Source organism: Brassica oleracea, chromosome C7 (assembly GCF_000695525.1).
Source record: "Brassica oleracea var. oleracea cultivar TO1000 chromosome C7, BOL, whole genome shotgun sequence".
In the NCBI taxonomy this organism is placed as follows: domain Eukaryota; kingdom Viridiplantae; phylum Streptophyta; class Magnoliopsida; order Brassicales; family Brassicaceae; genus Brassica; species Brassica oleracea.
Window position 1 is genome coordinate 3,344,673 of NC_027754.1, and position 15,852 is coordinate 3,360,524.

Consider the following 15,852-nt stretch of genomic DNA (forward strand, 5'->3'; position numbering starts at 1 on the left):
TTCCGACGATTTCGGCCATCAGAATCCCCCTGTTTTCTTGTAGTGAGGACACAAATCCAACAACAATGTTTGTCTGTGGACGGAGACGAGAAGATTTTGATTATATTGTGGATATTGACGCTAACATAACCATGAATAAAGAACAAGAGAGATCTCTTAAATTTGTGGATAAGGAATTGAAACTTGATGTGGTGGATAGAGTAGTAACTTCAAGGATGAACAAATTAATAACTTCAAACCAATAACTACAACGTACATGTCGAGAAAAAAACTTGAGTGATGAAAACAAAGCTACAAACCAATAACTACAACATACATGTCGAGAAAAAAAACCTTGAGTGATGAAAACAAAGCTAAACAAACCAAAAAGTTAAAACGAGTCATCTCCTCCTCCAAAACCCCCGGTCAAAACGAGTCAGCTCCTCTTCCCAGTGAACCACACCATGGATTCCGAGCTCAACATCGTCGTGGATGAGCTCGGTGAAGCTGCGGTGGTTCGAGCTCGTCACAGTCAGCCACCATGAGATATGTAGTATGCTGAATTTTGAATTTTAATCATAATTTTACTCGTCCACAAATACCCGTCCATGTTTACCCGTCCACGCTTATCTTCTCACACCCATCCACATGTGTTGTTCTATGCTTATATTCTACAAGTAGTTATCCATGTTTTTCAAACATCCACATATCACTCATCCATAACACAATCACTGAATATGTGTACAAGTATAAATTTTAAAATATAACAAAAAAATATATCAAAGTGGATATCAAATTATAGAGAATAAAAAAATATAATTTATTATATCAACAAAATTTTCTATATGTATTTTTAATTTAAAAATAAAAAAAATAAAATATTAAGAAGTAGAGTAAACAATAATAAAAAAACACATTTTCTCTTTCCTCTTGTATAAGAAAGATCTCATTTTCTTCTCATTAAGGGCAAATATGTATATTCTCTCTGTACATGAAAAAGTGTCTTGGAAGTGCATTGTGGCTTTGGATGTAATTGAAAAGTGATAAAGTGCCTCTTGATGTAAAAAATTCAACTTAAAATTATGTACGACTTGAGCCGGTTATACACTTCTTGCATACAAGTACTCTGGTAAATGAGGTAAAAAGTTGATGACGTCGACTACTGCAGATGTGGACAATATTTACGGGAATTTTTTACATCTATAGGCATTTTCTCACATTCAAATTACATTACAAGACACTTATCACTTGAGACACACTTTCTTTTGTCAAAAAGACTCTTATGACCATAAACTAAAGAGAATCTCTCTCCTCTTCTTATTTCATTTTATTATTTTTCTTATTCTACTTTATGTATTTATTTACTTTTATCTCAAGTTCTAAAATATATTAAACAAAAATAATTGTCATAATAAACTATATGTAAAATTCTCTATCTTTTAAGATTCATGTTCATATATATATTATATATATTAATGTGTAAACAAATTGTGGACGTGGACACGAAAGCGTGGAGAACAGAATTATAAATTAGTTGTCGACATGAACATCTTAACAGAATTATAAGCTAGTTGTGTACATGGACAATATTCATTCGATTCCATTCATCATCTCGAGATCTAAATTCAATTCTAATCAAAATTACATCCATCCACATCATGACAAAGCGCAAATTCCTTGGATCAGAAATCTCTGACATGCAAGATCTATTACTCTCCGACAAAAGGTAAATGGTTCTTCAATTTTTCTGTCCGTTCATACTCACAATATCATCTCTTTCTCATCTTGATTGAAGTTTAACTGCAGATAATTTATCAATTGAGCTGAAGAAGCCAAGTGTTTGTATTGGAGATAACAGAGTCTGTGTCCACGTTTTATGGTATAATTTTAGTAACATGAGTCTATGTCCACGTATTGTTGTATAGTTTTATGAAATCAAAACAGAGAGTTTGTCCACTTATCTACTATAAACACATTAACATCACATATCCACACATTACTCATCACTCATCCACACATCACCCGTCCACAAATCACCTAAACACATCACTCGTCCACAAATCACTCATCCACAACTGTCCTTTCCATTAAGGACAAAATTGTCCACAATCTGTTGCTGGCCCACAACAAAGTATGTCACATGTAAGAAGTATCTCTAGGTGTAATAGAAAGTCAAAAAGTGTTTCTTAGTGTAATCAACTCCACTGTGCACAGTAAACATCTGGATAAATAATAAAACACTTTTGCAATAAATGGTATAATCCAAAAGTATTTTATTCCGTATAGTAGAAATAATATAAGATTTCAATTCCACTCTCAAACCCTAAATAATAAACCTTACCCAACCTTTAATTACTAACCTTAAACCCTAGCCACTAGACCCTAAATCCAAATATAAATATAAATTATAATATAAATTTTAAATATTTTAAATAAAATCAAAATCTGAAATATATAATACTTTATAATATTTTGTTTTTCATGTACATTACATAATATGGACCCTTAATAAAACAATGTAGAAAATGGTCCATTCTATTTACATTAGTTGAGCATTATTTTTAAAATAGAACGAGAAGAAATCAAAGCTTTTGTTGATGCAAAAAACGTCCTTCAACTAGACACAATCCCTTTGTCAAACATTTGTACGGAATGAATTTTATATTCCAAGCAATCATACAAAATGGCAGAGAAGAGAAGTATCAAATTTAAATGTATGACATATTGTTCTATTTTAAACAAATAATGTAGACAAAAATAAAGAATACAAAACTATATTTGAAAGTACAGTAACTTTATATAAATAACTGTACTAAGAACACGTACTATACTATAATTTCTTTTTCACGGAATATAGTAGAACTAGATAATGACATGTTCCCAATGCAATTCAAACATAATATTAATATTATTATGTTTGGCATGCGCAGAGTTAATGGATTAATTGGTAGGATAACCATAATGGAGGAAAAAACTAAGAAAATAACCATACTTTGGAAACCGTGAACATTTGAGAAAGACTTAGACCCATTCTCTTTGATGCGCGTGGGTTTGCTTATTTTATATCCAAATACTATTCTATTTTTCGTGTACATGTAGGGGGAGAGAGAGAGAGAGAGAGAGAGAGGTGGGGAGAGTAGGAATGGGCGTTCGGGTCAGGTTCGGTCGGTTATTTCCAGGTCCGAGTCATGCAGGTTCTAGACATTTGAAAGTATAGTAACCTTACATAAATAACTGTACTAAAAACACATACTATACTATAACTTATTTTCACGGAATATAGTAGAACAAGATAATGACATGTGTCTTATCCAATTCAAACATAATATTAATATTATTATGTTGGGCCTGCGCAAAATTTTATTATGGGTTAATTGGTAGGATAATCAGACTTGGAGAAAAACTAAGAAAATGACCATACTTTGGAAACTGTGAACATATGAAATAGACTTACACCCACTTTTCTTTGATGCGCGTGGGTTTTCTTATTTTATGCCCAAGTACTATTATATTTTTTGTGTACATATAGGATAGAGAGAGCAGAGTAGGCATGGGCTTTTGGGTCGGGGTTGGGTTCGGATTCAGATCGGTTTTTTCCAGGTCCAGATCATCCGGGAGCTAAACATTTAGACTCAATAGGTATTGTAAATTTTTGGTTCAGACACGGGTCGGTTCTTTTCGAGTACGGGCCGGTTTGGATCAATAACTAAAAAATATCTGTAAAATACATGTAATTTTTGGGTCCATATCGGATCTTTATCGGGTTCGGGTATCTAGGATCTGAAAAAGACACAAAATATCCAAACCCCATCAAATTTAGTAGAAATATGTCATTTATACTTAAACACTATTGTATTTTAACAAAATTTGTACATTACATTTCTATACTATGTTTCTAAATAGAATATAATACAACAAAATTTTATTTCATTTGAAAAGAAAATCTAAATATACTATATGCATGTGTAAAATATTATTGATGTAAAATCGAGTTTATGTAATATTGTATAAAATCTAATAATGTATATTATTGTTTTGAAAATTTCAATTCATGTTATGTGTAGAAAAAAATCTACGTTTTTAATATGTAAAACATAAAGTTGAATAATTTTTTTAACAAAAAATTAAAAGCATTTAAAAGTTTAAGGGGAAAAGTAATTTATAAATTTTTTTTTGTTTGAACAAGTGCGTGTGAGAAAAGGGTAATATGTCAATTATTGTATAATATTGACTGTATATCTTAGCCTAAAGCTTACGATGGTTATTTTCCTAATTTTTTGTTTCCAGGGTTAATCAAGCCAATTTCCGTTTTATTATAGGCTTTTATTAGAAAAATTGTTAACTCTTTACGCCAAAAATGTGAAATGAAGTATTAAGTCCAATACCTAAATACATTTAATAACTTTTGATACATTGTGTGGGTTAGTCCAATATATGATATGCATTTAGTATACTAGAAAAATAGTATATTTATCCCCTTATTACTAAAAGAGAAACAATTGGTAAGAGTAATAAACTTATTAAAGTAGTAAATTAATTACATGTATGTCATTTTCTGTGACATGGCAATACCACAGCTTTCGTCAGCCATTTTTATTAACACACTTTTATTTACTAGAGAATTTACAACAATTGCCACTGGTGTTCATATTACATATTTTGTTAATACATTAAACAATTGGCAATAGTTCATTTGAAGAACTTGATTGCAAAACGACGCCATCTACTTTTTACGACCGTAAAATTTTTCTGAGAAGACAAAACAAAATCTTCCCTCTTTATTATTTTCCTGGAAAAAAAGTAAATAATTCCTAGTTTTTGATCTTTCTATGTTTCCTCTGTACGCAAGAACTATTCCCTTATTATTAAAAGATAAGCAACTGATAAGAGTAACCTTAAAGTAGTAAACTAATTACATGTACGATGTGGCAATACCACAACCTTCATCAGCCATTTTTATTAACACACCTTTATTTATTAGAGAAATTACAATTGCCACTGGTGTTCATATTACATATTTTGTTAATACATTAAACAGTTGGCAATCGTTCCTTTGAAAAACTTGATTGCAAAACGACACCATCAACTTTTCCCAACCGTTAAATTTTTCTGAGAAGAGAAAACAAAATTTTCCCTCTTTATTATTTTCTTGGAAAAAAGTAAATCATTCTGTTTTTGATCTTTATATGTTTCTTCTGTACACCAAGAACTAATGTCAATGCCTCACTGTGGATTGATGTTTCTGTTCACCGTCTTCATCATCATGCTTCAGTCATAGACTTCTCTTGTTAGTTCTTCCAGTTCTATCACCAACCATTCTAAAGTCAAACAAGTTTCTTTAAAACACAGGTTTAATTTTCCTAAATCCCAAGTAAATCTAGAAACTTTGAGCCTCATCAACTTATGAATCCGAGAAAGTTGGGTGCTTTATATTCAGGGCATTTGTGTATGAAGGTTTTCTAACGAACCTGGAATGTGATAATTTGATCTCCCTTTGTATGTGCTCATTATTCAAAGTCTGAGCTCAATTTCAAGGATTTTCCTCTTTAATATACTAATTTCTTTTTCTGATTTTTGAGTTTCTGACAAAAAGGCAAAATATTATGTCAAAAGAGTATGTCAAAAGCTTTCTGCTAAGTACCGTGGACCATTTGAGATTATGGGTCGTATAGGCAAGGTGGCTTATCGCTTACGTTTACAATTGGAGTCCAAAATTCATCTGGTGTTTCATGTCTCTCAGTTGAAGGTTGTGATAGGATCCAATCATGTTGTCCTTCCTTTACCATCGCAGTTGACGGATGTCGATGGTTTGGTTATTCAGCCAGAAGAGGTGGTAGATACACGCTATAATAATCGAGGTTGTCTCGAGCTCTTGATCAAGTGGGTCGGACTGCCAGTGCATAAGCTGATCTGGAATAATAAATCTTGGTGATTGGACGAGAGAGTTTGTTAGAAGTCAGTTAGAGTCAGTTAGATTTGAGCTGAGTATAAATAAAGGATGATGTATCCATTTGTAATTAATTAGTTTTGTATTTTGGATGAGTCTTTGACTTGAGGAGTTAAAATTGGGTTAGGCCAACATATCTCATATCTGTTATACAAGTGTAATCTTGTTCCTTTCTATATTGAATAAAGAAGTATTGTTCAGTGAGATAGAGTTGAGAGAGAGTCTTTGAGAATCCGGATCAATACTCTATCATAAGCTAAACTCGAGAACAGATTGGGCTCCACCTGATTCTCAAATGATTGATGGAGATTCATCAGATGATGGAGATTCATCAGATGATGGAGGAGCTGATGATGATAATATCCTTCGAAAAAATGAAGATCTTGTGATGAAGTCTGGTGGTACCAAGCTGTGTTCTGGTCTTCTTGAGTACTCAAAATCACGGATGCCAATGCGGCATATCCATCAAACAGCCCAATGAATTTTGGGACGAAAAAAGCTTGGAACGTTTTAAATCTCACCTTTAACAAATCTTCGCATTTACTTTATGCTATCGACATGTTTTTTGTTAATCGATGCTCTATTGTATAATAATGCCTTTTATGAATCTGTGCGGACATGCGGATCCAAATCTAGTTTGCTGTTAAAAAAAGAACTGTTTTAAAAATCATTAATATACACAAAAAATTAAAGTGTGTAGATTTTGCTAAAAAAAAATATGTTAAATGATTCTTTTAAATGCCTAAATGTTAGAAATATATAAAGAAATATGTTTATATTAGGAAAATTTTGTGGATAACTAATTCGTGTTATTGAATTTTTTGAAATTAAATGGAATGTGTGGTTGAGATGCTATCATACAGTTTTATTAATCGTTCCAGAACGAAATATATATATGATTTTGAATTCATGCAAATTTTAAAAGGGAATACTTATCAAGTTCTTCAAAAATTTTACAAATCGTTAATATATTATATTACATATAATTACAAAATTATATTTCATGTTGAATTAAAATGGACTAAACATTAAGTTGCTTCTATATAAAGGTGGATTGTAGCGTAAAATAATGAAACTCTTTGTTTTTTTATATGGAAAACCTCTTGATCATGTACATCTTGTTATTTCCGGTCTTCCAAGCATACAACTGCTACAACTTTTTCCATAAAGAACGAGTATCCGTCTCAATCTCAGTATGATGCAATCATCTACCCACTGCTTTATCAATCCACACACTTGGCGATGAAGCAACTTCCACTCTTCATCCGTCTTCTTTTCAGGTCTTTTTCTCCTAGAAGACCGAAACATGAAATTCTTTAACAAAGAGCAGATCCTCCATCTTGCCCTTCCATAGATGGTAGTTAGCATTATTCAAACTTATCATCCTTCCCATATTTTCCATCATTGACACAAGTAAAAAATAACCTGAAGTTATCAAACCCAAAGCTCTAAAACAAGAAGCTCTGATACCACTCTGTTGGGAAAAACACGGCGCATCGAAAGTATGATAGCAAATCGTGTTCCCCTGGCCTTGTGTGAACCTGTGAGGAAAATACTTCGAAGATAGCTGGTATATCATGGATTTTATCTACTTTTAGCCATGGTATATAGGTGTTTTTAAATACATTGTAGTTGTTTTGGAGTCTTTTTAGTATGTTTTCAGGTTTTGGAGTGATTTGGAGAAAAGTTGTGATTTTGGTGCATTTTGGAGATAAAATGAGAAAGACCCGTACCTGACCATCGAATAGTCCAGCGATCAATGATTGAAGATGATAATTGATTGACACATACTGTGTTGTCAATCGACGGCAAAGCGCGCCAAAACCAGATTTGGTTCCAGCCGATTTAAAGCCCAAGTCCCACAAGAATTACTTAATTGCCACTGACGAGTTTTAACCTAATATTTATGTGTTCTGCTATTGTTCGAGGCAACACACGCTTTCATACTTTCTTTCACAGAAAAATACTTAGAGTTTCAGGTTTGGAGAGAAGATCAAAGAACTCCTTCAGAGATTTGTGATTGGAACTCCAAGTTTTTCTACTCTTATATATTATATGCAGTTTATTCATTGTCTTGTTATGAATTGTTTAGGCATGTCTGAGTAGTTCTCTTTGTTAGATTTAAGGTTCATATATTCATGAGGGATTAGGCCAAAATATAGAATTTCTAGTTAGGATATCAATCAATTGAGCTGTTCTTTAATGCACGTGTTCTAGAGTAGCTAACTAAGACCTTGTCCATAGATATTAGGGCGCAAGCGGGAAGAATGGTGTTTTGTCTGATCTAGTTTACATTGTGCTAGGATTGCTAGAAAAAAGCAACAGCTGATTTAGTTTAACCTAGTGAACAAGTCAAACCCGTGCGGTAAAGCTTGCTGGAAGGGACGTCGATCGACAACTCAGTAGTTGCATCGATCGACGGGATGAAAGGTGTATCGATCGACAATCCATAATTGGTATCGATCGACACTTTCTCAAGACCATCAAGCGACATCTGAGGTCTTAGATCCGGCAATAGATAGTCTAAAAATATGAAAGTTGATCGATTATTCTTTAGTTTGAGTTCCAGAATATCCAACATACACTTAGTCTCTATATCTCTATAATCCTGATTGTCTGAATAGAAACCCTAAGTCTAACGCCTTTCATATATGTTTAAAACCCCCAATCAGTCAAATCAGCAATTATCTTGCTCACACCACTCCTATTTACATTTAAACATGTTTGCCTAGCTTAACCACATAACTACTAGATCTTTTGTGTGTCTTAGCTCCCTGTGAATTTGATCCCTAAGTGCTACAACTCGACCTCTTATTTGAGAGAGTACAAATCATTCCTTAGGGTAATTTGAGTGATATCAATAGCAGGATATACTATAAGCAATAACTAAATGAGACAAACAATTTTTTCATAGGAAAACCTCCCCGATGTGAGAAGGAAAAACCTATGGGACCGTAATCCACTCAAAAATCCACTATGTAAATGGATATGCGTACAACCACGTCCTTCCAGTTCAACAATCGGAACAAAACAAAGACTCTAGCTACAAAGAACTATCTCAAACACAAGAACTACAACGACAAGAAATTAAGCAACACCAAAGCTTCAAGACCGACAACAACGAAATGACCTCAGATCAGAAGGATTCCGGAAACAAGATACTAACCCCACCGTGCAAATCAACAACACCTCTGCCAAGTTTCAGATCAATCAAAGAAGATTGCACAGTCGGATGTACCAAACACTCAAGACAACACTGCTGAAGAACTGTGACGATCAGCTTCACTAGAACCCAAACAAAAGAAGATCCAACAGTTGAATTTAAATCCCTTTGGTGAACCACTAACCCACCTACTGAAGAAGCTTCCCATAAAATATCAGCCCCATAAGGATCCTTTTAACCCTCCAAACCTTCCTTGACAAACTCTGATGAATTCTGCTTCCTTCTCTTTTTTTTCCTCTTTTGTCTTTTTCAGTTTCTTAAGAGTTACTACAAAAATTAGTTTAAGAGATTTTATATAGTGTCTCACTAATCCTAAATCCTAATACTAATCTCACGGACTAATATCAGTGACTCAACTTTAAAGTTTGGTTATCAACCAAACTTATTGAGTCTTTTCCTTCTAAAAGGAACCCAACAAAATAAAGTAGCTGAGAATTCATTGATTCATCACAACTCGATGATCACTATTATAGGCACTAGATATCCTTCTCTATATTTCTTATTGTATTTGGAAACTCTAATCCTGTTACAAATCGCTTTTGTTATCTTTGTTCATTTAAGGATAATTTCTACTCCAAATCTTCTTGAAGCTTATCCAACATGAGATCATTTTTTTTTTGATAACTTTGGTGTGATCCCAAAGGCTTTCTAGGCCCAACGACTAATCACCAAGGATTTTCTTACCACTTAAGGCGTCTATGGGTGGCCAAGGAGAATCGAACCCAGGGCGGAAGCTCCAGTTGGAACCCCTTTACCACCAGGCCAAGAACACTTAGTTATTAAGATCATGTTTTATTATATATATAATGTATTTTTGTGAGAATCTAGAAAACTAATATTTGAAAATTGAAAGAAAGAAAGAAACAAAGATCGTAAGTGAAATCTATGAGTTATCTGTTAGGATTTAAACCTTTGCTGGGTGCTTTAAACTTAGTTTGACATCAATATCAAAAGCTCTTTCCCTTTATTCACTATCAATGAGTAACCTTACAAGAACAAAATAGAAATCACAAGTTTCTCTTGGGAACCAAAACCTTAACTACTGATTCTCTTGATCTCTCTCTCTTTTCCTAGCTCTCGTATTTGTCTCTTACTCGGATGATTCTAAAGTCACGACCACCTTCTCTATTTATAACATATCACCACCGTCATTATGCTTATTTTCCTTTTCCCAATTGACAATAACCTACGTATTTCCTTGCAGGTAAAGGAGAACAATGCCTTGCTGGACTTCTTGTTGGGACTTTCGTACTGGGCCAGAACTGGGAATTGGGCCTATTCTACATTATCATTGTAAAACTTCAACAGTTGTCTTGTATTAGAAACAGTTAAAATAAGTTATACAAAATGAAGACCAGACACTGCCAAGAAAAATATAAGTAGATCAAAATTGACCGTTTTCATATTTAAAGAATCAATAAATCCAAGTATTAGTGGCATTATACTTCACAGAACACAATATGTCGTCGTAAATATTTAATAATTTTGATTAGAAATAAAATAGTGTTCATGATAAATTTAGGTTTGTTGATCAATAGCTACACGATTTTAGTTTGTTGATTTAAAACTACACTTGATAATTGGTTTACTTAAATACTAGCATTATTTGTCGTCAAAAATAAATAAAATGCTAGAATTATTTTAATTGGAAAATATTTAATTGTGAGATTATTTTAAAATGGTTACACTTATGAATTATCATTGCTGGTTAATTTAGTTAAATTTACCTAAATTTTATCGTCGTTGGATATAATATCTCATGGTATTTAATTTCAGAATGTATGTTTTGATGCCTGTTTAAAAATTTTCCATTGAAATATAGGTTACTCCTTCTTGTTTAAATTTTGGGTAAGTATGAAAGTGCTAGTACAAGATATAAAATGTGAATGTCTTCTTTTAACTTACTAAACCAAAGTATTTTTTTCATTTAACATTGGTTCGTTACTTCTTGTTTCAATAAGTGTTAAATGATGGGAAGTTTGACGAGTCGGTGTGACAGTTAGTAATAGATGCAAACGTGTGTTGGTTTAAGTTAAACTCTGGTAAAATCAATGTGATAGCAAACATATATGATATGTTTTTTTTTTTTTTGCAAATAAACATATATGATATGTTTATATGTGCAAATGCCTTATTTGTAGGTAAGTAACAGTGGTACTAAGTTTTTCTAGTTAAAATCTCTTTGTTCACATTGGCTTCCTTTATCTATAAATAAGGCATATCAACTAAGAAAACATAAAACACACAATACAAAGAAACATGGCTGATAAAACTAACCTCACAATGCTTCCACCGTTGAAAGCAAACACCTCCGAGGCAAAAAAAAGTTCAACCTCCAGAATCGGTCTCGATGACTTTGAAACCGCAACAAATGATAAAGGCAAGCATTGACGGAAGCTCTTCAAAGATAACGTTGACCAAAACCGTGGACAAGAAGAAATGATCATCACTCGATTCTCTACAAAGAAAGTGCGAGTAGAAGACAAATAAAAGTTTCTCTTAATTTATATACTTTTTATTTATGCTGTGATCATGTTATTTAACCTCTTTTCTTCTTCTTCTCGAAATAAACAACATATGTAATCGTTTATCAATTTCACTACATTTGTAGTCTCATGGTATAAAAAAACCCACATTCATTTACATCATTTTTGAAAAGTTGACAAAGTATGAGTTTACATATTTAAATAACTGATACATATACAAATCTGTGTTAACAATACTTGTAGAAATGATACAAAGTTAACATCATTTAAATAAAAGAATCAAGTATTACCTCAAAAACTAAATGATACAAATATAATTCAGTTCAAACTAATGCATAGTTTGTGGTGTTTACGTCAAAAAAAAATTAGGTCAAAATATTCAATAGCAATAATATAAAGTTATATAATAAATTGATATATATATATATTTATTTAGATATTGAATATCTTAAAAATAAATATAATGGATATCTTTAAAAGTGTATTGGTTTATAAGTAATTCATAAGAATTCTTTGAATTCATGTAATAGTTTATATATATATATATACACACATGTACATAAACATTTTTAAAATCTTCATGACTTAAATAAATTCCAACGTTCATAATTTTGTTATCAATTGTAAATTCTATTAAATATTTACTAAAATATTAATAATAAAAGATATCAAGTTATCTAAATAATTAAAAGAAATGAGCTAGCTGGAAAAAAAGAAGAAGAAAATTACTATGAACATACAACAATTTTTGCCGTAACTAGGTACTAGTAGTTAATTTCACAGTTATTGCTTTAAAAAAATGAAATGCCATTGGAGATAAATTCATTGCCATAAATATAGGGATTTTTACCCTGATTTATCTAAAAATTTAACTAGTAAAATTGTTTTTAATTACCCACTATTCCCCTCTTAGTTACCACGTCAGTTATCTTCTTCAACTTCTCCCCCTTAGAAAAATCGTTTCCAACAGTTCAAAAATTTGTTTCTGTAATCAGATAATGATCTTTCTTACTCATCTTCTATAATATTTTCTTATATTATATCATTTTTCGTTTTTGATTTCTTCATATATTTTTTGAGAAAGTTATCTTCATATCTATATATATTATTTAGAATGATTTTGATATGGTGAACTTTAAGATCACAGAGAGATGGACTACTAATCACTGGAAAAATATGTTTTCTACATATTTGGAGAACATAAAAGGGAATTTCAAAAATTCTATGACATCTACTATACTTTTGAATAGTTGTTCTGAAAGATTTTATCTTTTTTTCTTCTACTTTTTGTAGGTTGGAATTGTATTTAAGTGTCATGATATTGAGACACTTACAATCCTTGTTCATCAAGTGGAATAAATATAGCCAGATGAATGAAGAACATGAAGCAAAGCAATAATATAGACACTATTAGAATCTATGTTGATTGACTTTGATTTAAGATTTTTTTTCATTTTTGGATATGACAATTAATTTTTTATTTTGATGTCTTAATAAAAATTATATCGAAATTTTAAATTTATTTCTGTTAGGAAAATCTTGATATATATTAAAAGATTTGTGCTATAATATGATGGATTAATAATTATTTTCTGAAATTTAACAAAAGAATGTAAATTTGATCTTTGATAAAAAAAAGAATGTAAATTTTTTTTTTTAACATGTTATAAAAGTGTAACTATAATCTATCTATAGAGCTATATGAAAATGAAAAAATTAACATGCAAATATAGAAACTTGGTACAATTGATGAAGTGGTTAGAGTGGGTAAAAAAGAAATGCAGAAAATGTAAAAAAAACTTAGAAAAGGGAAAGTTTTATTTAGTGCTTATGTTATAATACGATGTATTAATAATTATTTTCTGAAATTTAAAAAATAATGTAAATTTGATTTATTCTGGTTTTTTGACATTTTAACAAGTTATAAAAGTGTAAATATAATCTATATATAGAAACTATAAAAAATGGTAATACAATGAACTATATGAAAATGGAAAATTCAACAAGCAAATATAGAAACTTGGTACAATTGATGAAGTGGTTAGAATGAGTTAAAAAGAAATGTAGAAATTGTAAGAAAACTTAGAAAAAGGAAAGTATTATTTAGTGCTTATGTTATAATAAGATGGATTAATAATTATTTTCTGAAATTTAACAAAAGAATGTAAATTTGATTTATTCTCTTTTTTAATATTTTTAACAAGTTATAAAACTGTAAGTATAATCTACTATATGAAAATGGTAATACAATGAACTATTTGAAATGAAAAATTCAACATGCAAATTTATAGAAACTTGGTACAATAGATGAAGTGGTTAGAAAGAGCTAAAAGAAATGTAGAAAATGTAAGAAAACTTACAAAAAAGAAAGTTTTATTTAGTGCACTATAATCTATCAATAGAAACTATATGAAATGATAATAAAATGAACTATATGAAAATGAAAAATTCAACATGCAAATGTAGAAACTTGGTACAATTGATGAATTGGTTAGAATGAGTTAAAAAGAAATGCATAAATTGAAAGAAAACTTAGAAACATGAATTTGTTATTTAGTGCTTACGTTATAATAAGATGGATTAATAATTATATTCTGAAATTTAACATAAGAATGTAAATTTGATTTTTTTTTTTGATATTTCTAACAAGTGATAAAAGTGTAACTATAATCTATCTATATAAACTATATAAAAATTGTAATACAATGAACTATATGAAAATGGAAAATTCAACATGCAAATATAGAAACTTGGTAGAATTGATGAAGTGGTTAGAATGAGTTAAAAGGAAATGTAGAAATTGTAAGAAAACTTAGAAAAAGGAAAGATTTATTTAGTGCTTATGTTATAATAAGATGGATAAATTATTTTCTGAAATTTAACAAAAGAATGTAAATTTGATATTTGATCTAAATAAAATAATGTAAATATGATTTTTTTTTTATTTTAAACAAGTTATTAAAGTGTAACTATAATATATCTATAGAAACATCTTTAGATAGACGATAGCCAAAAAGTGCTCTTCATTAGGGTTTTGGGCGACGACCAAGGCGATTTTCAGATCTGAGCCTTCTCTGACAAGGCGTAGGATCTAGAGCTTTACGACGACTATAGGAGAGAGGGAGACTACTCCACACTCCTCTCGTCCTAGGTTTCCTGCCCCTTGCAGTGCTTTTTTGTTTTTTTGTAAACAGATCCTTGACTACCGTGAGCATCAAGAAAACTAGCTTCTGACGGTTTGTTTTTGATAACTCAAACTCTCCCCTTTACTAGGGCGCTGCTGTATTGGTACGGGCGGCTACGATGTACCGTACTAGGAACGAAAGATCAAAGGCTGAAAACTCCCGACATGTCCGGAGACGCTTTCAAGAGGAGGAGGAGATCATAAAAGTCCCGGAGTTTGACTATACAGACCTAGTTGAAAAATACAAACTCTCCCTTGTGGGGAGAATGTTTCATCAGGATGGACGGAGCGTGGATGCCCTAATCAAGCACATGCCAAAGCGTAGGATCTGGGATGTCGAGGGTAGAGTACGCGGAACAAACCTTGGGAATAATAAGTTTCAATTTGATTTTGATAAAGAAGAGGACCTCCAGAAGGTGTTGCTTCGCAGACCATGCCATTTCAATAAATGGACTTTTTCGCTGGAAAGATGGACCCCAACAATCAATGAAGACTATCCAAATTTCCTCCTCCTGTGGGTGACGATCACTGGTGTACCTACACATTATAAAAAAGATGAATCCTACAGAAGCATAGGAGGGGCTCTTGGAGAGGTTGATAAGGTAGACGTGGAGAATGGAAGAGTTCGAGTCCAAATAAACGCAGATGAACCTCTACAATTTGAACGTAAGGCTGGATACGCAAACGGAGACGTGATCAAGGTGTCGTTGTCTTATGAGGAACTACACCGATACTGCTATACGTGTAAGAGAATCTCCCATGAGGAAGGTACCTGTCCGGAGCTGGCCCCAGAACAGAGAGAAGCAAATCGTATTGCAAGATTGGAGAAAAAAGAGAAGGAAGAACTAGCTGCTAGAGAGGCTTTCTCCGCCCCGGTAAGAGGTTTGGATACGAGGGCGAGGTTCGATGCACAGATGAGGAAATCGCAGAGTCCAGAATGGGTTAGGAAAATAGCGGAACCTCCCTTACGAAGGAACGATAGAAGAAGAACAGAGCAGGGTAGAGTAACAGAACATGGAGACCTCCGTGCTAG